Source organism: Tinamus guttatus, unplaced genomic scaffold, assembly GCF_059628265.1.
Source record: "Tinamus guttatus ecotype Peru unplaced genomic scaffold, ASM5962826v1 Tinamus_guttatus_pri_ptg000027l, whole genome shotgun sequence".
Taxonomy (NCBI): domain Eukaryota; kingdom Metazoa; phylum Chordata; class Aves; order Tinamiformes; family Tinamidae; genus Tinamus; species Tinamus guttatus.
Window position 1 is genome coordinate 4,235,821 of NW_028288561.1, and position 26,646 is coordinate 4,262,466.

The following is a 26,646-nucleotide window of genomic DNA, read 5'->3' on the forward strand; positions in this document are numbered from 1 at the left end:
CTGCAGGAGTTTTGTTTGTAGCCTGTTTTTTCCCCCCCTGTGACCAGCACATTTGAATAAGTGGAATTTTAAAAATCCCTTTTCCTCCTTTCCCCATGATGTAACGCGACTGCTGCAACGGCCCAGAGATGCAGCACTCCCAGCACCCGGCCAAGTTTGGCACCGACCGCCTGGGCTGGCACCAACCACAGGGATCTTTTAAATAAATTTGGCAGAGCCGGGGGAAAGCTCTGCCATTGCTGCCATAAACAGCCCACAGCGCGGCAAGTGGGAAAGCACTGAAAGAGACCACAGCTTGGTTACGGAAACAAAGGTGCCCGTTAGCTAACCGTTCAATCTAGCACCTACTTCCCGAGGAAAAAGAGAGGGTTTTGCAGTGATGTATCAAAACCGAGGCCACTAGCAGGAACAGAAGCATAAGAAAACAGTCCAGCATACCAGAGCAAGCCTGCAAAGTCAGCAGGTAGCTCTTAGGAGACGCTCTGCGCATGACTGCTCGTTCCACCAGGTCATTCTGCAAAAAGTACTTGTTCATACTGGAGCGATGTCTCAAATTCTTCTTTGTGGCACTTTTCAGCTGTGCTTCCTTGGGAATTTTGTTCCTAATGGATGACGCAGGAGCGGGCACAGATGTGTATGCATGAAGTGAAGCTACATGACCGGATCCTCAGTACAGCCATGCAGTTATCCCGCGGGTCGGACAGGCACTCCTAACGGGAATCCCAAGCTGTGGTAGCATGGGCAGGCAGCAGGCAGACAAACTTCTATGATTAATGCGACCCATCTTTTCCCCCGAAGGTTTAAAATTCTGCAAACAAAACTGACAAATCTGAAATCTGAGAACAGCCCCAAATGACCACAAATTCTGACACCTTACTGCAAGATGCTTGCATCTTCACTAGCAAAACCAGCACCCTAAAGCCCATTTAGTTTCCCTGGAGAGCAGTTTCCTCCCATCACGTTATCCCCCTCGGCAGCAGCCCCCGAGCCCCAGGCAGAACCACGGGAGATGGGGCTGACCACGAGCACAGGGCTTCAAAACGGCCCCGGGACGACAGCGGCCCGTTTGCACAACCCAAGCAGAGGGTACCACAGTCCTTAGCTCCTGGTGATCCAAGAAGCTCACCCTGCCATTAAGAAGGTGGCTGCCTTAGACTGCAAGATCGGATTTGATCTGCAACATCCCTAGCTTGAGGGCAAAATTCTCTCCCCCACACAGGGCTTCAAAGTAGCAGCAGCCGCCAGGCTTCCTGCCTTTGCATCACATTCACTGCCATTCACCTCTGCTGCTTTTAGGGAATGGCTTCTACAACAGAAAAAATAATAATTTCCTCCCTCTGGTTACTAGGGGATGACAGAGATGCAACCAGTTCACTCACTCTGCTTATCCTCATTGCTGGCAACAAGGACAACCGAAAACCAACAACGGTGCAAAATGGAGCTCTGTGGCTCCCAGAGGAAACAGGACTGCTTGCCTCTGCCCCGTCCCAAAGCGAGCAGCAGTTGGGGCAACTCCAATAAAGGAGAGTGCCTGTTTTTTTTAAGCTCCTGCATATACAAGAGTAAAATAGAGTTTGGAATAAAGGGGTTAGAGCTCAGATAAATTGTCAGGCTGTTTTACAGGGCTGTGAGAACTTCCCCAAACTATTAAAAAGTCATCTAAAAATAATAACACCAATAAAACTGTAATTAGGAAATACTATTTTTTGTCCTGCTCTCTGAAGCAGAATAGTCAGAAATGGTAGATCTGAGGCCACAGACCACTGGTTAGAACTCTCATTAGGGAGACTTGGATATGGTTCTGTCCGCATAGGTTTTCTTTTACTGAGCATTTTAAATAACCACTCATCTTTAATCAGTTTGCCTCTTTCTGTCCCCTGGAAAGTCAGGCTATAACTGCGTTTTTCAGCTTCTGGCCATGCCGAGCTCCAAGCCATGGAGACCACGTGCTGCTCCCAGGCGAGTCAGCCCGAGGGGCGAGGGAAAGCCCCACGGATGCCACAGACACGAGAACCGCCCCACAGAAATGACACTCATTTCTGATGTTCCTTAACACTTCGCAACCCATTCCTGATCTTCTGTCGCGTGAAAGAGTTGACAACTCCCGTACTTGCCTACACAGAAAGGAAACAGTCATAAATTGCTATATTCTACAAGACCACATTACACTCTCTCCTTCCTACACTCAACTTTTGCATAGCAAAATTTTCCCTTCAAATTCACATTTGATTGAAACTCTTCTCAGCTTGTGTGCCTGCTGCAGGGATGCAGCTTCTTCAGGAGCCCAGCAACTGAATGCATCCAGTTTGGCAGCAAAATGAGGCAAGGGGTTGAAGGGCCACAATGGGAGAACCAGATTCACCTAATTTATCTTCTTATCAAAATTCAACATTGGGACTCACTGGACATCTTAAAATCCTGCATCTCATTTCTGACCTGGATCCCGAGTGCTACAAAGGTGCATTTTCAGAAGTAAATACTGCAGAATAAAGGACTTATGGACCCCAAATCACAACCTTTCACACAGCAGGACAGTCTATACCAGAACTTCTTTCCTAGAACTGGGCTAGGAAATACTTTCTCGGGCCTTATGTGCATGTGGCAGAACAGGGGAAGCTGAGACACAAAACTAGCGAGAAAAATGACACCAAACTGCAAGTGGGAGATGAAGTCAAGAAGCCTCCTGGGACATGGCCCTGAGAAGAGCCCACTGAAACACCCAGGAGCGCTACTGCAAGACCCAGCCCTGCGCAGGGAAGAGGGACTCTCAGGAGTTCCTGTAAACCAACCAAACACTTCTCTGCTAGAATTGCACTCCGTTTACCTCCCTTTACCATGGGACTGGCCTCAAGAATTCACGTTGCTACCTAATTACTGCCTTGTTGGGGAAAAGATTAGCAAAAACTATTTGAAACGGGCAACCTTCTCTGTCTGCTGTCAAAAACCACTCTGTGACTAGGTATGTGGGATAGATGCTTTGAAAAGCATCTCCACACATTTGAACATGTATGTAAGAACCCAGGTTTTAAAAACAACAGCCTGATCCTGTGAGCTGCAAGAGTTAAGATTTTTCCTCCAAGCCAAGTATGCATTTTTCCATAAAAGCAGCTGATTCATGGATATTTTTAAAAGTAGTTTATTAAGCACAATATAGCATACCTTGTACTCAGCTATATAAAACGTGGCCAGTGTCATACAAAGCACTAAAAAGCATTTAAGTTTGGAGCTTGCTGGCACCCACTGGCATAGCAGAAGAATCAGGACTGACCTGCAACCTGGCCTGAAACACAACTGATTTAATACAGCAGCACTGCAGCTATAGCAGAACACAAAACGAGGTACAGTAGTCTCCAGCCTAATGCAATATATGGCAACACCCGAAATACCCCCTCCCAGGTGTCCAGATTTGCTCCATTGCTTCTTAGTGGAAGCATTCCATTTTGGTTACCACAAAAAAAGAAAATGTAGCCAGAGGAAAAAGCCAAAATAAAGACTACCTACCAGTTTACTGACCGCCTAGATATGGACTGATTCTGCTGGTCTTCTGCACTGCTACAGCACCAATCTGCAGGTTATACCCAGTGATTAAGTAGTCCAGCATTTATTTCATCTGTAGTTTGGAAGACGGGAAGGGGAAGGAAAGCGGCAGCAGGATAAGCGTTATCCTTAGTTGCCTGGAAGCTTTAGTCAGAGCCCACCGTGCCCATGTTCCAGTACCTAATACCCTGGAAACACTACAAATTGGATTTCATGTGCAAAACAGGGTTCAAAAAGCAAGCTCGACAAGGTCAAGGGAAAAGCAGCCACCCAGGCACCAGCTGAATTCAAGAGTAACTGAAGAATAACTGTGTGCATATATGAAATTGTAAAAAGGTTGGCAAAATTATTCTGCATCAGGCCAAGACTCTGGGTGTTTGCCAAGAAAAGCTCTAGGATTTGGGACAGGAGAGCTCAGGTGGGCAGAAGTTTGGATTTAATTCTCACCCCAGAAAGGGGGTTCTCTCATGGTCTATGTTAAATATTGTCATGCAACCTTCGACCATCTCTGCTCTCCGCACAAGTCAAGCTGCGGAGCAGCTTTCCACTCATTTATTTAACTACATTTGAAGGCTGCTATCAAGGGGAACACTGAGGCAACACGAAAGCCGAGGTCTGGCTTCTCCTCCACCTCCCATCCCACCAGCCCCTCTCTACCTCCGCAGGCTGTTTGGCACCAGGCCGCGCAGGGTCTCATCCAACGATACGGGGGTGCTCCTGAACATGATGGATTTGCTAATGATACAAATCTGCGAGCGGCACGTTAGTGCCGCTGATGATTTATGAAATGCCAGAGATGGTTCTCTCAGCAGCGATAAGCTCCTGCAAGCTGGCGGTTTGCAGGAAATTTCTTGCGAATGTTGGGAACGTTCTGGTCCCCACATCGCCCCCAGCCAGGGGAAAAGCTCAGGGCTGCGGTGAGGATTTCTGTAATGAATCGCAGGTTACGCACACACACGCATGATACCAAGGGGCAGATCCTGAGCTTTGACATGCAGGAAGGGCAGCGTTTGCTTTGGAGCGCGGCCAAGCCTCGCTCTTCCCCCAGGATGCCAGCGGCTACCAGCAGTTGCAAAACTCGGCATCGCGCTTCCTTCTTCACTGCGCTGCCCTTGGCAGCCCACTGGCCTGAGATACAGTCAGAAAGACTCCAGCCTCAGAAACGCCTGTAGTTCTGCAGATCTCTCAGGCAGGGAGTCCCTGCACCCCACAATGTACCCAAGCCCCGCGTGCTATCCTAGCCCAAACTGCCCTAAGCCTTGACTTGAGGGCTCTGATCCGCGACCTTCAGGAGATGTTTTCCTTCAAGCAGCATTTGCAGTCAGACTGCGGTTTCCTCGTGTTTACTCAAATCTATGCAGATTATGAGTTATTTTTACCTGTGTGGAATAATCACAGATAGCTCAATATTTAACACCTGAGATCTTCACTGTCACTGGCCAAAGTCCTATGGCTGCTTCTCCTATTCCAACTAGTTAGACCTTGCATATCAAGAATTTCTCAGAAGTGAAATAGCGTGGATTTATCAGACACTTTTGGAACTTGTCCTGAATTTCTAACAGCAGTTCACAGGGCTAAGTCCTAGAAAACCAGGCTCCGGTAAGACACCATTGCTGAAAGCGATCTGAGCTGGATTTTCATTTGCTGTTTTTGCACCAGTGTGCTGGGTTTTGAAGGGTGCAGCCCCAGCTCTCCCCAGCCTGCTTAGCTGTTGCTGAAAATGGGAGTGCTGAAGCAAAGCTGGAACTTTGTCCAGTTTCATTGTCTATAAAATAAACCATTACTTTATAAGCATTAACAAGCACAACATCTCCCTGGGCATTCGCGTCCAAGATTAGTTGGTGGGAAAAGCCAGACGTTTGCACCACCTTTGACGCCACAGAGTCACTCTGGGACCGTGCTGCGTGTTTTCCTGGCACAGAAACAAGTTAATCTGGTCAGACTTCTAAAGAGTAAACAAGTGATTTTTTTATATATATAGTTAAGGAGAGCTTCTCAGTCCTATCACATTTCCTCCATCCATTCTTCACGTACATTCATTTCACTGAAATATTTCAAAGAAATCCCCCCAGCAATGCCATGCAAATCTCTGCATCTCTATCAGAGCTGCACCGAGACCATCTCAAACCACCTCCGAGCTGCCCTCTCCAGAAGGCTGCGTGTGCAAGAACCAAATTCAGAAGCAGAAAACAAAGACAGGCAACAAGACTGGGGAATTCAGTATGAGATCTCGCTCTTACTTTCATATCGTAACCAAAAACGACAACCCAGAGCTGAACTGTGTTTATTCTGTCTAGTGACTGCCATGACTGTTTAAAAGTACAATTACTTTCGCTTTGCTTTAGCACAACTGATTCATATGTGTGCGTGTAGCATTAATATCACTTATAAAACAAGAGATGAATGTTCAATGGAACAGGTGCCCTAAACCTGTAGGGTTATTTTTTTGTAAATCAGTGCAATTCTAGTCGCATTTAGTAGGCAGGAGAAGAGAATTTTGCATAGACACTTTTATACACGCTTCTGTTTTTGCAACAATCAAAACTGAGCTTGTGTAATTCCACTGTTTTATCCACAGGATGGCAAAGCCATTATTGCCACAGGGACCTCACAAAAGCAATAAAAAGACCCCAAACACCCTATCTTTGCTTGCATGTACACTGTCTTACTGAAAGACACGCACGCAATTAAGCTGCAATCAGCTCTGAACACTCATACAGGCCATGCGCTGGGCAGTGCATTAGGCTTTTAGAAACTACTAAACGTTTCTTTCAACTCCAAATGTGCTCTGCTTCCAGCCCCAGATGATTTGTAACTTCATTCGCCAGAGCAAGTCTGGAGCAGCAGCGTCTCGGCACTGCTGGAAGCACAAATGCTTGAGCAGGGGTGAGGAGGTCAGACAAGGGCAAAGTCCAAAGCAATTTTAAGCAGTTCAGCTAAGTAGCTAAAGCTAATGGGAAACCATTCTAATTTATTACAGTCATCCCTGGTGAATATAAGGACAACGTTTTTCTTCAGCAGCTTGATTACAAAGCAGCAAATTCCTCTGTGTATATAAAAGAGCTATAGACAGTATAGCTCAAATGTCAGAAAAGGTCTGCACTATATGTTGGGTGTGGGGGAAAGCAGAGTTTGGAATAGCTTTTTTTTTTTTTTTTTTTTTGAAGAGTGAGAATGCTCGTTCTTTCTTTCATTTTTATGCTTTCAAATATACATACTCTATATATGAACACATACGTACTTCAACTTTACCGTCCCCATCTATAAAAGACACAAGATAACGCAATTGCTGCAGCACGTATTTTTGGAGCTTCCCATTCCAAACTCTTAGCAAGAAACAAGCTCTGCCTTTCTTGAACATACAGAAACACAAACTTTCCCTTCTGACCCTGCCCCCAAACACTTTCTGCCTCTTGCTGGCAAAAACATCCCATGTGCCGCTTCAATTACCGGCACCAATTTCTACTTTATAGACCATAGACTGCAGTAAACAAACAAAACGCAGCTCGAGGTGACAAGATACTTCAGCAGCATAAACATCCTAGAGAAAAAAAGCCAGAAGAGGATGTTCTGCAACTGGCAGCAGGGACTTTTGGTGTTTTAGCTTGTTTTTCCCCAAACTCCTGCACTCTGATAGACCCATATGCCTGGATGGGTCTATCTGACCCACTGCCTCTTTTTTCACTATGTTGGTCTAGGCTGGGATTGAAGAACATCTAAAAATCAGTAAAAGTTACAGTTGCTCAGGCTCAGTCTCTTCTTTTAAAGAGGATTTATTTTTTAAGAAATTAGATTCCTAGAAATGCAAATAGGACATTTCAGCTATGAGGAGTTATTGAGCTGCCCCAAAGTTGCATAATCCAGAGACATTTACAGAGGCAAAAAAGTAACTCTGTGGTTTACTTAGTAACAAAATAATCACCTGATTACAATTTTTTCACCTTGCATCCACACTGTCTTTCTGCGCGTTTCGCCCGCTCACAAAAAGCACCCTGGGGCAGACACCATGGGGCCAGGAGCTCAGCTTGCTGTGCTAAGACAACCCCACCGAGTCCTAAACACCCTGCCCTAAAGCCATTTCTGTAACAGCTTTTGACTCCTCTCTGCATGGACTTGGCCATTTGAAGGTACCTCAGCCAGTTCTCCAAGTTCCCAGATCCCTGGGAATGCATCCTCGCCTATTTTTAGGACATCGAATATGTAACTTTTCATCTGCTTACTGTCACTAAGAACTCAAGGCAAAGTTTAGCTAAGTTGATATAGAGCCTGGACCAAAGCAGGCCCTATGTTGTGTCCCGCTTGCTCACAGCGATTCCTGTCACCTCAACAGGCAAAAACGTCTCCTACGGCTCTGCAAAGGGTCCTGCCCAGCTTCATCTCTCTTCATCGGTTGGGCTTCATCTCATATCCAGCTCCCCTGAGCCCATGGGGTGGAAAGGCAAGGAGAGCAAACACAGGGGATGGGACCCAAACCTAAACAAATCAAGATTTCTTTGATCCTTTGGGATCAGGATGTTATAAAAACATGGAACTGTGAATTTATTGGTTCTACCAATAAATAGTAGCTGGTTACTGGCACTGCGTTTCAGCAGGTACTTACATTATGGCGCTGTGTACAAAGGGCTCCTTCTGTTTGTGCGTCAGAAATAACCTCTTCCATGTGCAGAGACCATGTGATAATTTAAGAAATGTCCACGAGGTACCGAGAATGGCTGGAACAGCCTGCTCGTTTCAGAGTTTTCATCCAAGTAGGTCATCAAAAGCCTGAAAATCAGAGGTGAGTTTCTCCTAAAACCCTTCAAATGCGTAACTTTGGACAGGGTTCAATAACTAATGGACTCTGAATGAAATTGTGTTTCTAATATCTTGTGTTTGCCTCAATCCTAAGAAAAGGTCTGATCCTGATTATTAAAAATGAAAAAGTAATTTGAAATGTTTATATGGATGGCAGCTTTATATGCAGGACAAAAATGCTCCAACTGCCTTTTCAGTCCAGCTGGAACAGGGTTTTCATTTTTCTCTTTTTCCTTAAAATTTCATTTATTATGAGTACTCTGTCTTAGTAAGGCAGCTGCTGGCAGCAGGCTGTGAAATTAAAGTTGCTAAGAGCCAAGATATAATATACTTTTGTCAGAGCAAAGTTTTTCTTGTAGATATGTAACCTACATTCAGTAATTCGAATAGCTAATCAATCAATCCTAGCAATGCCGCTTGAAGAGAGAGTTGCTGGTACTTTAAAATGGGTTCCAAGCCAGATTGCAAGCAAATAAATGAGATTATTCTAGCTCATTTCAGGGAGGTGTTTAAGTAGCCAATGCACCAATTACCAGGGGAACCTGGGAATTGGGGATTCTGGATGCTCCTAACGGGATATGAGATGTTGGGCAAGTCCTTTCGGACAAGATGCCAACAGGATGGAAACGGAGCCCTGCACAATATCACCCATTCACAGGAGGGCCTGGGAGCAGGAGCAGCTCCCAGCTCCAGAGCTCTGCCACTGGCCACCAGCTAGCCCACAGGTCACAAGCACTCGGGTTTTCAATCTAATAACTAAATTCATTGCCTTCCATCGAGAAGGGTTTGAGTTCTTGTGATTATGGGACTCTCCGGAGGTGGAAAGTTTGGGGCTCTCCTTAGATTCATACTTGGCCTACGCAGAGTCAGTAACGGACTCGGTTTTGAGAAGCAGAATGGCTGTTCCACACGGTTCTGCACCCCTGTCACTGAGACCACACAAACTTTGGCACAACTGAAGAGGCAGAAACCTCTTCAGAACACAATAAAAAGATAACAATCCTTCAACAGTTATTACCATTTGCCCTGCATATCACAGACATCTAATTCCACTACTTTGGAGTCTCCGCAGGCAGAGGAAGGAACTGATCCTGATTTCCCGTATCTTGGCAAGTGCTCTTATCACCGAGTACACGAACACCTCTTTCCTCCTGCTTCTTTGGCTGCTGAAAATAAAGCAGCAGTAACCTTCACATCACGCTCAGAGCCTCACCTGGGGGTGCTTAGGAAGCACATTCCAGAAATATCTCCCAGAAAGTGCCCTTGGGAAGCAGGTGAAGGAACAGGACAAGACTTAGCATGTGCTGTTGGAAGAGAAGAAATCCAAGCCAAGCAAGAGGTGGGATTTTGTATATTAAATGCATCATATAAAAGAGAACTAGAACTGAAAAAGTGTCTAAACCAAAACATCAGGTTCATTAATCCTCAACAACCAAGTCCCTTGCAAACTGGTGAATTCTTCCCCTAATTTTTGCAGGAAGTTCAGTTACCAATAGTAATAGCATAATTACATTATTAGTCTCAGGATATGACTGGATTTAAATGACTAAAAATCAGAAACCTCCTTCCCTACCCTACTCTCAAGCTCCTGCAATCACACCAGGCCCTTCTCAGAGAGACCACCAAAATGACTTTTTCCCTCGATTTCAGCTGGAGCAGCGAGTTGACTCCATTTGTCCAGTTGCACCCACACCACAGGAGAGCAGACCGTGCAGCCAAGCTGAGAGGCCACTTTGGAAGGCAATGCTGCTCTCCATCAGCTTAACCCAGCCTCGAAACCGTACCCGCAGCCCAGCAAAAACCTGCTCGGAGAAAGGTCCTATTGCTCCCAGCTCGGCTAGAACCACCTGCCCAAATGACTCCACTGCTTAGGTGATTTTACTTCCCCTTCCTATAAACACAGGATTACAATTAAATACTCCACTACAGTTGAAGTTGGCACCGCTTCTACTATTTTAATATTAACTGACAAGCAGATTAAAATAACATGGCTTTAAGGACTGTGCCTGCCCCCCTAATGTATTAACTGTGCTTACAATCAGGCTTTTAACTCGAACTTGACATCATCTTCAGCTCTGTGCACTACAGTCCTATCCACGGGGCATAACTGATGCGAGGGTTTACTCCACGTCAAGCAGGCACCCTCACAGCCATCTGCTAGAGTTAAACTCTGAGCTGAAATGCTCTAGTAGATCACTAGAAAAATGGAATAGCATGAGAAATAGAATAGCATGAATCAAATGAGATTCTGCTCACTGGTAACAGTGAACTGAGCGGCTGGCTACAAGTTACTCGTGTGATGTGTGAGATTCTGCACTTTTCACAACTTAACAGCTTCAGAGCATAAAATACTGATTTTTTTTTTTTAAAGAAGTCACTGAATAAAAAGCTTCCCATTTAAATAGAAGTTGGCCTGATAGAAGAATTGCATGGAGGATGAACCTAAGAAGCACATCCCAGCTCCCCAAACAGATAAAAAGATCTGGTCTTTTGAGAAAGAAGGAAGACAGATCCAGTAGCCTTTCTGATTTTCTGAGCAGCTACGAAGTTACAAGCATGGTAAAAACCAAAAACCAAAACAACACACACAAAAAAACCTCTCAGATATAATAAACTGATATCCTGCACCTGGAAAAATGCAAACCCCATTCAGACAGTCATGTAAAAGAACACAACACATTTCAAGAGCCAGCATATTACAGTACAATTGAGATTAGATTTTGAAAAAAAATCAGCCCTTAGACATCAGTTAGCCATGAGCTCAGCTTTCCATTCATGATCATTTGTGCCCACAAGATGCTTGAACAGCATTTTGGCATCACCTCAGACTTTTGCAAAGGTGGATCTAATTTTATATTTCAGAGACCAGGGACTGCTCCTTATTATCAGACTTCTCTCTTATTTCAGTTTGGACACAGAAAAAGCAAGACTTTCTGCACCGCCCTTCCCTTCCCTGTTCTGAAATGCTCTAAAACCAGCAGCTATTCCCCAAAACAAGATGTGCCATCTCTCCTGATAAAAATGCTGATTTTGTCATACAAAAATGTTTCTTATTCATCCGTGTCTTTTTCCATAGTGCTCTAACCGAAAAATATGTTAAAATTACAGGAAGAATGACAGAAATAATCATTCCCCTTCTGATGACTTGCTTTTGACAGAATGTAAAGTCTTCCTTTACTCCAAATAACCATAAAACACATGAGATTCAAACTGTTTCTGGTGAGAAGAACTGTATTAAGGCCAGGAGCTGCAGGACCCGCCACGACTTCCCTCCATGGCACAGGGACTTTCACTACTGGGAAAAGCAACCCAACAGGACCAAGGCCTGATCTTCATCAGCAGGTCAGACCTGTCAGTAGAAGTAAATATTTCCTGGCAGCATTTTCATCGGAACTAAGCCTTGGATCCAGTTCATCTAACACTGCAGTAAAGGATGAAAGACATTAGAAAGTAGAGACTATAAAGAACCAAAAGAAACCCCCAAAACACAGGACAGCTCCCCCCAAACAGCTACCAGGAGGCAGTAGGTGCGGGGGGGAAGCGAGCAGCGCTACCGAGTGACCTTCCTCCTCCAACGTGTCCCAGTGAATCCCAGCGAGCCTGCAGGTAAAATCCCCGCCGAACCCTCGCGACAGCTCCAGGACCCTCCTTCCCGCTCCAGGACCCTCCTTCCCGCTCCTTCGGCTGCTTTCCAGACCTTCATTTCTCTCCTCGCTCCAGGCGTGGGCAGCAGGACGCTGTGCGCGTTGCGCGCCGCGCGTTTCTCCTCAGACATCCTTGTGTTGTAATGAGGGCACCCCTGGGGATTGGTGACAAATTAGTCACCAACTAAAGAATATTTTCCTTTCATTCCATACCAGGTGGAAGATATTAAAATCTCTAGAGGTATTTCCCTACTCTGCTACAATAAATCATCGAACCACTTCGTTTTAAAATGGCTTAATTTTACTACCTCTGAAAGTTCACCACACAAAAAACACCCACAAGTGGGTTAATACAGGATGAGTTTTGTGAACTTGTTCATGGAGACACTTCCATGAAGCAACTGAACACTAATTTTACTTTACTTTGAACATTTATATTAAAAATAACATTTATTTTTAAAAGGAGAAGTTATTTCTTTTGGGAACAAAAAAATAAGCATGCCTACAATGGTGAGAAGTATTGTCTATGGAAAGTTAGCAAATTTGTTTTCCTTTTAATTATTTAGCTTAATATGGAACAGTAACTACACAGAAGGTACCACACAGTTTATTAAAAAAGTGAAATCTTGTGCTGATTCTTCTTTACTGAAGAAATAAAGAAGCAAAAGCAGAAAAGAAACTCTTTAAAAGTAGCAGGCTGAAGTCACAGGCCCTTGAAATACAGCAGTAAAGCCAGTGAACACAGACTTTTGCTTTTACAGATTTTTGAGAAAGAGTATTATTTTAATTGTCCCTTTGTAACCAAAGGTTATATCCAAGCATTAACTTCAGAGCTATACAGACTTGAATCCTTTCAGTGGGATTTTCTCCTTTACTATGAGGATAAAAGACATTTATAAGTTATAATTAATACTAAGTACTACACAAGCAGCCTTACTAGGGACTTCTGATTAAATAACTACACATGCAATTGTATGTGTTTAGTCATCAGTTAATCTACTTTTCCCATGATAAGATAGACTTATTAAGGAAAAAAGTCACCTCTATAGCTGAAGGCCATGCTGGCACCATGAGAGGCACCCGGGAGCGGGTGGTGCCGAGGGGAAAGAGCCCATCGACAAACACAAACTATGGAGCCGACCTGCAAGTGCAGGTTCGTCTGTGCTCCAAGGGAAAACTGAGGAGTGGAAGATCAACTAAACAGCAGCAATGCAGAACCAAAGTGCTAAACACGTCTCGGTAGCTTCACGGCCCACGGTGCTTCCCCCAAGGGTATCTCGTTCCTGGGTGGGATCATTACCTGCCATCTGCCCCCTCCGCCAAACTCAAGTTCAAAACCATTTTCTTTTCCCACTTCCCATCCTAAAGCAGGACGCAAGGCAGCGCTTCCGTGCGCTGTTAAGCGACAGCCACGTTCCACCCCAGATACGGTTAAATTGCCGTAACGATTGAATAACCTTTATTTGTGGTGGGGGATCTCTGGGAAGGGGAAGCCCCAGGGTCTTCGAGAAGGAGAAGGTTCAATTCCAGCATTAATGCATCTCATTTTTGGCAGCAGACTTTGATTTTTTTTTTAATGCAAAACCAAGTGTTTGTCCCTACCCACAGCCCAAGCTTGCAGTGGGGCAGCAATGGCATTTCCAAACTCATCTAGCCCAGAAGTTTCACACAAAAGCAAAACTGTATTTCAAATATTTTACAGAAGACTCAGTTTGCTGCCCATCCATTTCTCTTCCCCAAATTCCAGCCACTGTAACGAACAGGCAGGACATTTGCCAAGCAAAATTGTATCTTTTAACAGAGGGAATATACCTTCTTTCTAACTACAACTTAAATATTTGGGTGCAGAGATAGTAAAGACGGTGAATTCATTAAAGAGAAACCAAAAAGGTCTGACAAAGACCTGCACAGAGTCTTGCAATGTGAGCTTGTTTGGTAAAAAAAAAAAAAAAAAAAAAAAAAAAAAAAAAAAAAAGGCACCTTTGCAACAAGTGCAGAGAATTTAACACTGCTCCCTCTTCAAATGAGGCCAGTCTCTCTGAAATGACTGGGGACTGCAGTGGGAGATGGCTAGATGCGTAACATTTGCCCACAGTTAAGCACAAGAAAGAGGAAAATTATCTTCTTCTATTTTGCTGCAATGTTTAAGGCTAACTTACTCCTAACTCCGTGTTGCAGAGAGAGGTATCAATGTAACACTTAATCTTTAGCTAATAAAAAATAAGTTTCAGGCAGAGTGATTTATGAATTTGAAAAAGAAACTTACAGGAGAAAAAAGGGGAAAAATGGATGCAGCCAATATAACATTAGTATGTTTTACTTACAAAAGCATCTAGTTTCATAAAAGTGGTGCTTTTGGTTTTGAAAGGGTGGAAAAACAGTAACTTCTCAAATAAAATTGCATTTACTATTGAGCAATTTTTTAAATTGTTTGAGCCACATAAATGGGGAATAATCATTTATTTGCATAGCGGGACTTCAGTTTTCCAAGTTTAAGTCAATATCATGAACATTCACTGAAAGCAAAACAAACCTTTTTGCAAATACATTTTGACTTTCTGTTCCAATCGTACAGATTGCTACAACCCGAGTAGGAACAGGGTAATTGAGCACAGAAGCGCAGCAGCAAGGGGGACTGACTGGTGGCAGAGAATTGCATTCAAAACAGCTCAGTTATTTCAAAATATTTGAAGGCAAAGTTAGCTCACAGCAGCAGCCTGATCAAAGTGCCACCAGAAGATGAAGTTTGCAATAGATGTGAAACTTGCCTTTAAGACAGCAAATGAGCAACTGTGCTGTGCAGAGACTAAGCTGTAAATAACCGGGGCCCTCGGATGGCTTTGCTTACTCAACCTATTTCAAAAAAAAATAAAAAATAAAAAAAATTCAGATGCCTGCTCCACTTTCCCCTCGCTGTTTCTTGTGGGTGTTTGAGTAATCCTAGAGGTATTTCCAGTTTTTAAGGCATTTTGCTGAGTTTAAGAAATTTTCCCCTCGTCCCCTCGCCTTTGTTTGGGAAGAGGAGGTTTCCCTGCCCGGCTCCGGCTTCCCCGGGAGCTCTGCCCTTCCCGCACAGAGCAGGGCGACAGCTCTGCCCCGGTTAACCAGTGAATACCTAGCACCTATTTGGGTGTTCAGTCCTCTGGGCTGCTCCCCTTTGCAAAAGCAGGGGTGATAAATCAGAATTTCTGCACCAGGAGACTGACTAGAGCAAACAGCACAAAATAACCGCTCTTGTTAAAGCCGCCGGCACGGTTAGGCGGCGACAAGCAAACCTGCGCTTTCTTCAGCGGCTGCAGCCCCGCAGGAGCCGCATCTGCAGAGCCCCTTGGAGTCTGCGGCACTGATTTCCTTCTGAGCATCCCCAAAGAAGCCTTTTCTTGCTGAAATAATTCAAGACTTCCAGCTGCCGCGTTACTAGCTGGTGCCGAAACGAGCCGACGTTCCCCGGGCATCAATTTCCTTTCCCCACACAGCCCGGAGAGATGAATAACACCGACATCGCAGCGGCGCTCGCGCAGAAATCGCAGGTTTGTAACCAAATACTTTAAATCTCCATTTCCTCACAAGGAAACCAAGTGGGAATAAACTAGAAAGGGGCTATCAGCAAGGAAGTTTCCAACATCTGAAAAGCAAAACCCCGACCAATTTCTACCGGTCCCTGTCCGCCAAACACCTCACCTGCGCTTCGAAACGCGCGGCTCCAGGCTACATCCAGGCTCTTCCCGCCTGGATCCCGTTTTCCATCTCCGTATTCGACACCCCAGCAGTGCTTGGGCCGAGCAGGGCCCACACCCCGGCGCAACCCCACGCGCCGCAGCGACAAAAATGTCAGTCAACAAACAGGCCCGAATTTCACAATGGCTGAGGTCATTCCCTGGGAGTCATTAGGGTTTGCGGGTGAGTTTTCCTGGTGGTTTTACCATTGGTTTCTGTGATCGCAGTTCTGCTTATTTGTACATTTAAGGCGTATGATCTAATACACTTAGGTTTAACTGCTTCATTCTTTTGACATTCTTTCCAAATTATAAAAAGGATTCTTGGTGTTTTCACTGCCTGGGTAAAGAAACAAAATTGCTGTCCACATAATTCTTTAAAAATACAGAACAGAGTAAGAACTTGTTGAAAATAATTCAACAAGAGAAAAAAAAAAAACAAAACATTTTCCCCAGCATAGCACCTATTTTTGTCCTCCTCTCTACCCATCTAAAGCAACATACTATTTTTACCTTGTTCTTTTTTTTTTTTTTTTTTTTTTTTAAAGGCGCAATATTTAGGCCCTCAACGCATTTCAGTTACCACTTTTAATCAAAAAAGAAATTCAGTTCAGTTTTTTTTAAATCCCTTCTGCTTTCATTGTTTTGCTTTTAAAAAGCCTGCACATTAGGAGTAGGTTTCATTCACGTCGCATCTTCCACAGCTGCCCTGATCCGCAATGCGACGCTCATTTTATTCATTGCCTTTTCGTTATATTCTTTTAAGGGTCCTTGCTCGGTAAAAAAGGAAAGAAAAACCCTCAATTTTGTATTTTTCTAATTACAAATAAATTCTGCTCTGTCCTATTTTTTTATTATTATTATGATTTTCCTCCAAGAGGAAACAAAGTCCCAAGCAGCCCCCACCCGCCACGACCCAAGTCAGGCTGGAGAAATTCACGGACTCTTCAGAAACGTTTTCAAGGAGCTCCCAAGTTAAATGGAGCAGTGAGAGTGGGTCCTGCATCCCTCTGAGGGCTACGCAATGAGTGACAAGGAGCTTGTAAACATATTGTAAGGGATTTTTGCACACTTGAGGCCCTGGTTGTTTCTGTAAGGCTCCCTGGTGACCGGGATATTGCCCAGCGCATCCCTGGGCTCCCTGCACGCGCATCCCTCACAGGAGGGGGTGGCAGCAAGTTGGGAAGCGATGGACAGGGCCCGTTCCTGTGTCCTGAGGCACCACCAGCTACAGCTGCCGCAGTCCGACCGCAACCGGCCCTGCGAGCGCTACGAAACCCCGCAAAACGAGCCCAAAACCCTCCCGTGTCCAGAGCCCGCAGCCCTCAAACACCATGATTTTGGTTGTGCATGTCGCACCAGCACAACCCCTCCTCTCCTAATCACACCCTGGATAAACCCAGCATCCACAAAACACCAGCGATCCTGCCTTAAAATTCCTTGTTCCTCCCTGCGTAGCCTCGGAGCAGCGTCTCAGCTGCGGCTGAAGGAACACGGGGACTCCCTGCACTAGGTGCTGTGGGGAAATGATTTTAAACAGGAAGGATTACCCCTACCCCCTCAATCAGGGGTATGATTAAGGCCCAATCGGGCACCAATCAGGCAGAGTGGGTGAAAACGGGGTGGATTATTTAAACCCAAACATTCACATGTTTCTGGCACAGTCCCTGGAACTGTCTGCAGAGCAACCTCTGTTTTAGAGTCCATTTTCTTTTCACTCTGACCTTTAAAACCAAGAGTAAGCAAAACAACCTGCTGAAGGCGGAAACGGGATCTGGTTTTGAATGCTTTGAAAACATTTTGCAAGACGACTGGCAGCCCTGTATCCATATTTACTTCTCTCTCCTGCTTCGATACTCTGGTAACACCAAATCTACCTGCAAAGGGCAACAGCTCCAGGTTCCAAATGACCCAGCCAAGAGGTGGCCACAGTGATTTGCATCCTAATCAAGGGGTTATCCTCACCCGATTAGAACAGTGTGTTTGTTAAACATCCTTATGGGAGTTAAGATCTGCAAATAAAGATGAAGTATTGTGTTAAGAAGTAGACTGCCATGACCAATTGTTTTCCGATTAGACCTCTTAAACCATCCAGGATGATCTTTCTGGCTCTTGAGTAGAAAGGGGAAGGAAGGAGACTTGCTCCGCTCAGTCTGCTCATAAGAGTGAATAATATGCCAAGAGGTTTGAGTAGCTGTATCTTTTTTTTTTTTTACAATTCTTGTATTTTTAAAGTCTTCAAAAAGGAGGATGCATCTAAAATTTGAATGAGTTCACTCTTGCGCATGCCACTGTTCACATCTCTGAACAGTTCTTGGTTTCATATTGATATAATTTATTCTGCCTCATATAGGTGAAATTTAGTGAAAGGTACCGAACTTATCCCAGAAAACTATGCTGTGTATCAAATCCACCTTATCCAGCTATTGCTAAAACACATGCATATGGAATTGAAATGGCAGTACAAGCTCCTTCTGCTCAACCTACCAAATAAACCATTTACTGATGGGATTTATTTTATAATCATCACGTTAAAACTATGAAGTGACAGGGCAAACAAAAAGGATTTCAATTTGCAACTTAATTTAATGGTTTATCCCTAACAAAAGTTACAGCACCTGGGCAAAATTGATTTTTTTTTTTTTTTGCATTCTAAGAACTTTCGTTCTAGCTTTGACGAAATTTTAAAAGCATTTTTACTGCAGAAGTAATCTTAGCAATCATTCCCACAGATTAAGTCTAACAACGTGTGAACTTATCGCAGAAGAAATTTCCTGCAAAGGGTAATTAGTCTTCAGCAGTGTTCCCAGCTGAAGAGACCGTAAGACCATCTGGTTACTGCAAAGCTTGGCACAGAAAACCCAAATCTTCCTGAAGATAATTATAACTGATTTTGGAAGAGCTGTTGTACTACTCCATGTCATAAATAACAGTTGAGAAGGCAGCACAAAATTACTAACTTAATTGTTTTCTTTGTCAGCAGTGTGTACATATGCGCACTGATCACACAAATACAGCAACACTGGCTTCAGGGGGTCGCCTCACAGGCTTGCAGTTAAACATGCACCTAATTTGTGCAGGATTATTAGTTAAACTACTTCATTTTCAGAAAAATCTGGCACTTGCAACCACCCACCTAAGTACTACAAAACAGCAACACAAGGGGAATTATCTAAGTGATATTCTGACATCCCATCCCTAGCGTGAATATCTGAGTTTAATTCCTGTGTATAATCAAAGTATACCCAGGCACATCGTGTGGCTGAATTTGGTTCATCTTCTTGAAGGGAGAATTATCAGCCACGTTTTTTATTCCTAAGCTCTTCTAATGAATGAAATTTAACACTGGCAAAGTTGTAAGATATTTGAAACAGCAGCTCATTTCAAACATTTCAACCAAATATTCAAACATTTCAACCAAATACTGGTGATAAGATTTGCGAGTCATGGGAACTAAGTCTCTATGTGGCACTTTAAAAGAAAAGGAGCTGAAGAGAGTGGGCTAAACAAAACAAAACCATGAGCCGAAAACCAAACAAATACTCCACTGGCTGGTGAGCCGAATGCTCCGGACCTCTTTTTTTTTTTTTTTTTTTTTTTTTGAGTAGGGGTGGAAGGGAAAAATTGAAGCCTAGGAATCGTGTGGACAACTCAACTCTAATTGTACGATTTAACTTTGAATCATTTAGCAGATTTTTTTTTTAAGATAAAGCAATTAAGTCAGGTTATCAAATGCAATATCATATCACATGAATTTTCAAAAGGTGCTTAAGATGAATTTGAAATGTTTCCAAAACTGCAAACAACTATTTTCAAGGTATTTGCACCATTTTCCTGCTTGCACATGTAACTCTAAAGGCCACAAGATGCCTTCAATATCAGATCAGATAAAAATTGAGCTTAAATACAAATAAAGGTTGATATGAGAGAAAAAGAGGAAAAAAAAATAAAACTTATCCCGGGTGCAACAACATCTAATAGACAGGCAACAACCCAATACTAGATTATATGGAAGGAGTTCAGAGCCATTAATTTAGACACAGAACAACGAAGTTCAGTAAATGCTGTCTTTCAGGGACCGGAAAGTCCAAAACACGCAAGCAAAACTTTTACACGGTTTTCCAAAGGATTGGGGCGAAAAGCTGCAGGCAGAGAGCACCCCAGGGATGGGAAACCCGCAAAGCAACAAGCTCCCTACGAGATTCAACAACCAACTACTCCTGCCGCTGACATTGGCAGTGCTAAGGGCTAGGTGCATTTGATAGATCGCTGAATAAAATCTCTTAATTTAATACATTTCATGCAAACCAGGCCCATAAACTGTTTATTAGTCAACCACATAGATTTTAAAAATTAAAATTTCCTCCGAGAGCGGGTATTATTTGAAATAACTAAGAAACCAGCAGCGGTTTATCACGAACAATTTCCTCGAGAGGCCGTTCCTGCGCTCAAGTTGATCGCTCCAGAAGTTTGCTCGAAGCGCACGAGCCGCTCCCCGCGCCCGCGGACAAGCGCGGGAAGCCCCTTCCCCGCGGCGCCCCGCGCGGGCAGAGCTCGCTCCGCGGGGCCGCTCCGCGCCCCTCCGCGCTTGGTGCTAGCGCGGCCGCGCGCATCCCTGCAGCCCCTCCGCGCCCCTGCCCAGGGCGAGCCGCGCAGCGACCCTACTCACCGGCGGTGCAGCGCGGAGGCGCGGCGGAGTGTGCGCGCCCGCCGCGGGCGCAGGGAGCATGTGCGAGGCAGGCGCGCGCGCCCGCGCAAGGGAGCGCAGCGGGGCGGCGGCTCCGCGCTGCGCCGGGGGCTCGCTCGCCCGCCCTCCCCCCCGCCTCTCCGCGGGGCAGCGCGGCCGCTCCGCGCGCCCTGCTGCTTCCGCGCGGGTAAGCGCAGCCTGCGCGCACCTACCGCTCGCGCGGTGCCGCCCCGCGGGTGGCGGCCGCCCGGCCCGGCCCGCTGCGCGGCCGCGGGGAAGGAAAGGGGCGGGAGAGGAGGGGCTTCCGCGGGCGCGGGGCCGGGCAGCCCCGCGCCCGCTCCGCCGGGCAGCGGCACCGCGCAGCGCTCTCCGTGCGATCTTTAAAAGCTGCCGGCGGCGCCGAGCGCGCAGCGCATCCCGCCGCTCCCCCCGTGGAGCGGGTGTAAATAGGCGGTAATTAAAAATAGAGACCGCTCCTGCGCTGCCCCCGCGGGCCTGCGCTCCAGCGAGCGCGCAGGAAGCGCCGCTCTCGTGGGAGCCGCCCTCGCGACCCCGTCACGCGGGTCCACGTCCCCCCATCCCCGGGGCCACCTCACTCCGGTCGGGAACATCCTCAAGGGAGCCGGGACTCAGACATGGGGGTTGCATCCCCCGCGACGGGACCCGAGAGCCCCCGGTGCCCGCACCCACGGGGGGCTCCTCTGTCACCCACGCGAGCTCCTCCGGGCTAGCAGGGAGGCAGCCGGGGAGACCCGCACAGCAGCACCCGGGGGTGGTCAATATCCCTCGTCGTCTCCCCAAGCACTACCTTGCATGTGAGCAAGGGGAGCACGAAGGGTGCGGAGCGCAGGGCTCGCTCGGGCTGCAGCCCACTCACGGACTCAGCTCCAGCTCTTGACAATGGAACACAAACATCACTGCGACGGGGCAGCTGGTTTTACTATCAAACCCCCTCAGATCAGTGTGACTGCAGAGCGTGTTCGTGCAGTCCAAAGGAGACGCAGCTCCAAGCATCAGTGCGGAGCTGGCAGAATTCCTAGCGTGAGCTACCTCCCGCCAGCCCAGGGAGAGCAAAACCCTCCCTTGTTATTCCCCATCGCTTCTCAGCACTAACCCAGTGATTTCCCCACGGATTAGCCACAGTCCTGAATTTACACCACTCACATTAGGCTGGGGGAGCACTCTGGTCTCTAAGGCTTCCTTGCTCCCCAGAGCTGTGATCTTGCTTTTGGTGAGAAGCCTTGAGCACAAAGCAAGCACTCATGGGCTTAGAACCTGTCTCAAAAAAGAAAAAGAAAAAGAAAATCTTTTCCCTCTCCCCCTCCCCACCCAGAAACCCGATTGCCACATTTGCTGCTTTTGGAGCTGGTCTTAACAAGTACATAATCATTGTAAAATGCCTTGCATGCAAAACTCCCCCAACCTCCCATTTCACAACATATTTAAATATATGCTTAAGTTTTATGCATGTGAATAGTCCTGCAACAATCAATACAATTATTTACTTACGTGCTTAAAGCCAGGCAGGTATTTAAGGACTAGTATTGTTTGTGGTAACGCTGTAGAGAGCCAGGCAAAGAGCAGGACCTCCTTGTTTGTACAGCACCCTGCACACAAAGGGACACTCCTCATCCCTTCCAGGGTAAATCATTTTTGTAACTCGTGAATTGGTGCCAGAAACACCTTTCTTGAGCTGATGGGTAAACATCATTTGTCTGCCCTAATATCCTTATTATGTACTAAAAACATTGTATGCATTTTTAAGAAAGGCAGATAAAGGCACAGTGGGAAAAGGGCACAAGGAGGAAGATAAAGGATATTTTTCAATTAGGAGTTTTAAATATTTTTTTCCACCATTGTTAGCAGTTGGCACATACAGCCAAATCTCTGTCTTTCTGAGAAGTGAGGCAGAAAGGCAGGGAGAGGAGGTTGTTCCTGCTCTGTGGATGGGAATACGGCACCCAGCTGGGCCATCAGATCTACACAAGGCGCCGCAGGGAATTGGAGCACCGGGCTCCCAGCTGGGCATGGAGCAGCACCTTCCAGCAGCCAGCTGGATAAAAACCTCCATTTCACCAAACAGGGGCATCATCTTCAGCCATGTAACAGAGTAGGGGGTCTTTTTTTTTTTTTTTTTTTTTTTTTTGGCCAAAGACCAGGTCAAGTGGGTTTTCCCTAGCTGCCACCCTGAGCTCATTCGCATGTGCCATAAAGTCCAACGACTGGAAGCTGTGCAGAAAGTTTGCACATTCACCGATCAGAAATGCTTCCAGTCACCTGGAGGGTGGCAGTGTCCCAGGCAGACCACAAACCAAGGGACCTTGCTCCTTGGACATACCAGGGGCCACAGCAGACAGCCCCTGTCCTGCCCTTAGGCTACATCCCAGCAGTTTGGGAAGCTGCTTCCTCATGGAGCCTGGCACCAAATAATTGTCCCTTTGAGAGATCCCATGTGGGCTGCTGATTCGATGACAGCCCACTGCCAAACTCTACTGTGTGTTCCCAAGGACAAGGAGCTAAACACAAAAGTCCAGGTTCTGTGGAAGTCAAACTTGCCTTGAGAAAATATTCCTGCTTCTAATGTCCACCTCGCAGTCAAAATGAACATTGTTACATGAGCACAAACTACTGTTTCAAACCAAGAAAGGGGAAGCCAATATGAAATTCCAACATCTTCTGTAACTCTTAAGGTCTCCTGCCACCGTCCAGTACAAACCAAGGTGATAAGTTCTCAACAGGCACAGAGAGGACTCATTGCAGTTATTGAATATTGTTAGTCCCAAGCATTCAACCAACTTGAGCCAGACCTCAGGTGTCATGAAATAGGTTTACAAATCACAAGATTTTAAAAGCAATACATTTAGGGTCCTTAATTGCTCCCTGGTCCTCGGGTTCATGTTTTCAATTTCTCCTTGCAACCACAATGCTGAGTAACTCCCTTGTCTTCTAAAATTAAAACCAAGACTCTTGTGTGAAAACATGATGCCAGAGCTCAGGCTTTGTGAAAAAAACCCTCACATATTAGAATACTTTCAACAAAATTGCCAGAGTTGGCAACCATAATATTTCCTAGTACATTTTGTGGACTGCAGGGAAATTTCACTCTCTGGGCTGGTGGTTGCTTTCTCTGGTAAATGCTCTGAATTGCTGTTTTTGTTAAATCATTAATTTATGCAGTGCTTTAAAAACAGAGGAGAGGTACTCTGTCCTCAAGTAATTAGAGGATAAATAATACAGACTAAAAGACTATTTTAAATCTTCTGTCACACAACTAAACAAAACTACTTTAAAAAAGCTAGTTTACAGATTATGGCTGAGCCCTGCAAGGCACTAGGGGGTCTGATTCTGGAAAGAATTTAAGCATAGGTTTTATTTTAACACTGCTGAACCAACCTCAGTGCAACAAAGCGCTTAATGCAAGGCTGTCAGTTCAACACAAGTGTTAGCTGAGGATGCTCGCCCAGCGCTAGACCTCTTCACTCTTGGAATGCCCAAACACTCAGCACCTTGTAGGATGGATTCTTCACGGGACAACCCAAGCACTTTGCAAGGCCCCCCAGTGCTGACATCTCACATCATTTAGGTCTAGAGCTATCAATTTTAAGATTTTTCTTTTTCCTAAAGAAAATACTTGTCCACAAATCCACAGGCCCTAATGTCAAACAAATTGCTAGCTGGCTCTTCAGAAGTAATGATGAACCAGCATGGGTTGTTTAGCCTGGTGCCTCATCAAAATGCAGAACATTTGTAACTGATAAACAAAGTGCATGTTAGCTATTAAAGCTCAAAATTAGGCAGGCAGTAAAAAGTAATCTGAGAGAAGGACTGCAGCTACTGATACCATTGAAACTGGTCTTAGAACATATGGTTTCCAATCATCTACACAATGCACAAAAATCAAGCCTGCAACTGAGGAGAGCCTGATCTTTTCACCACTAAATGAGCAAATATATATATTTTTAAAAAGTTTTATATCCCTTCTTTCTGTTTTTTTGAAGTAGAGGCTTGGTATTTTATATTAGCTGAAGCTAATTTATATTAGCACCAGCAATAGGTAGGCTTTATTAATCAATTTTCATTATTGGCTTGAAATAAAAATTGGCTTTTTTAAAACCCTCACGCTATTCTGATTGGAATTTGTCCCACGGAAACAAAAGAGCTCTCAACTCTGTCCTTCCTGCTTCCTCACATATTAGGAGAAAAAAATGATTTGCATTATGAAGACAATAAAATTTCTCAAGTATATCCACTCAATATTTTAGGATTTATGGCAGGGTGGGATGCTGTCAGTCAACTGGGAGCAGCCATAGCAGACAATGGGAATTGTGACTGTAATGGCATGGCAGCTGGTTTGCATATAAAGCCATTAAAAACTTTTTTCAAACATTTCAAAAATATTTTTCTTGACATACAGGTTGATTTATCATTTTCTCCCTCTGCAAGCTTTTCATGAACTCTTTTATTAAGAAAACAGGAGAGCAAACTTCTCTCCTCCTGACTTGTTAGCAGGTGCTGGGGCATTATATGCAAATATTGCTGCCTTGCTGCTGCCTTGCTTCAGCACATCTGTTTGATGAACCCTTTTCTGGCCATCGGAAATGGTCATGGCTCTCCTGGTGGAATGAATTACAGATTGCAGCAGAGTAGTTCTGTAGAGATATTTGAAAGCCTGACCTGAGACAGAGCTGGAGTAGTATTTTTAAGTTAAGATTTGATATGTTATTTCAATTACCAGTAATAAAAAATCACTAGGAAGAGTTTGGGCACTGATCCATTGGGAGAGGAGGTGTGCAAGTGTTTTTGTGCTAGAGCAGGGCTGGAAAACAGCCAATTCTCAGCTGTAATCAATATGGGCATTGTACATCAGATTAAGAAAACTTGTATTAATTGTTAATAAAATAACCTTCTCTTTGAAAAATAAGATGTATTTGTGGTCTGAAAGGAAGACATACAGTCCATTCACAGCAGCAATCGTCCTGTGAATGAAAATGGAAGGTATTTGCACAGTTGTGCTCTCATGGGTTGATAGCATCCCCCCCACCACTTTTTTAAGCACTTCTAGTGAATATTTTTGTAGATCTCAACTTCTTCCTTTGGGAAGGCTTGGGAATTCCATAGACTGGCAAACCCACTCAAATTACACCATTTGGCTCCATTTCCCCAGGACTGGAACAGCACGCATAAAGTGGAATATAATTCCAGGACACCACCAGAGCTGCTTCTGAAGAAGGGACATTGCATCTGTCTCCAGGTAGCTGATCTTATGGTTAGTTCGAAAACATGCAGTTTTGGATGGGCTCCAAATTAGGCATTGGTTACTTTTTGATGCAAGAGCACTGAAGTCCCTTGAGCTGCGGTGGTGTCAGCAGCACCCCAGGGCAGAATGGCTCCCAAAAGGCCAACCTACAGAAACCTTGTGGAACTAGCAAACATGCGGGGACTTCATTCACACATGAACCAAAACCCCTCCGTTTCCAGCTTTACATCTAATTTTGACTGTGGGTGGGGGGAGGTGGTGACTTGGGGATTCTGAATATAGGCACTTTTGAGATTTTTAAACATGCCTGTCTCTGGTGGGAATGAAGCCTCTGATTATCAGTTTTAATGTACGTAATAAAAGACAAATGCTTCAATGTGTTATTTTAAATGAGCCGAATGTTTACCTCAATTCTATCTACTTTACTTTTGCTCAAGAAATCTCAGCTGGCTTTCTAAACTGAACTCTTGCTTTAGCTAACCTTTAAGTCACATTATACTTGATGGAAAAACTAAGGACAAATTCAGTTGTACTTTCAGTGTAATTTAACTACACCATAGAAACAGGCTTTCAAACCTTTCATCGAACTGATTTACGAGCGGAACTAAGGCTTGCTTAGTACAACATTTTCACAGTGAGAGTTACATTCCCACAAAAGGGAACGCTGTCAGGTAGAATGACCATGAGTCAGTTCTGCCAGACTAATTGCTCTGTTCAGATGAGTTAATCTGGCTGCCTCAAAGTTTCTTAATTAGGAAAAAAATCCAAAACATACCATAAAGTAAACTAAGAATTCCGTACAACATATGCAGCTATTTCAACTATCTGTTTTGCTGTTTCCCTACCATTAATATGGGTTGGACTTTTTAATCAGTTTTACAAACAAATGGAAGGGCACAACATTATTTGATAAAGGAACAGAAATCACTAAAGATGATGTACTTTCACTGTGCACTTATACTACTTTTGATTAACAAACATAGGCAACTCCAAGCTGTAAAAACGCACACC

At 44.9% G+C, this 26,646-nt stretch overlaps 1 protein-coding gene across 2 annotated transcripts in view; it reads right to left on the bottom strand.

Moving 5' to 3' along the window:
- EYA2 (EYA transcriptional coactivator and phosphatase 2) overlaps nt 1-20,622 on the bottom strand; it is a 71,129-nt gene extending 50,507 nt beyond the window's left edge. Inside the window, exon 1 of one of the 2 annotated variants that reach the window (XM_088528909.1) lies at nt 20,591-20,622. The gene's annotated coding sequence lies outside the window, so the exon portion shown is untranslated. Of the gene's footprint in view, nt 1-20,360; nt 20,407-20,590 lie in introns of those variants that run through there. The other variant, XM_088528906.1, reaches the window with a different exon arrangement.
- Nucleotides 20,623-26,646: the final 6,024 nt, after the last annotated feature.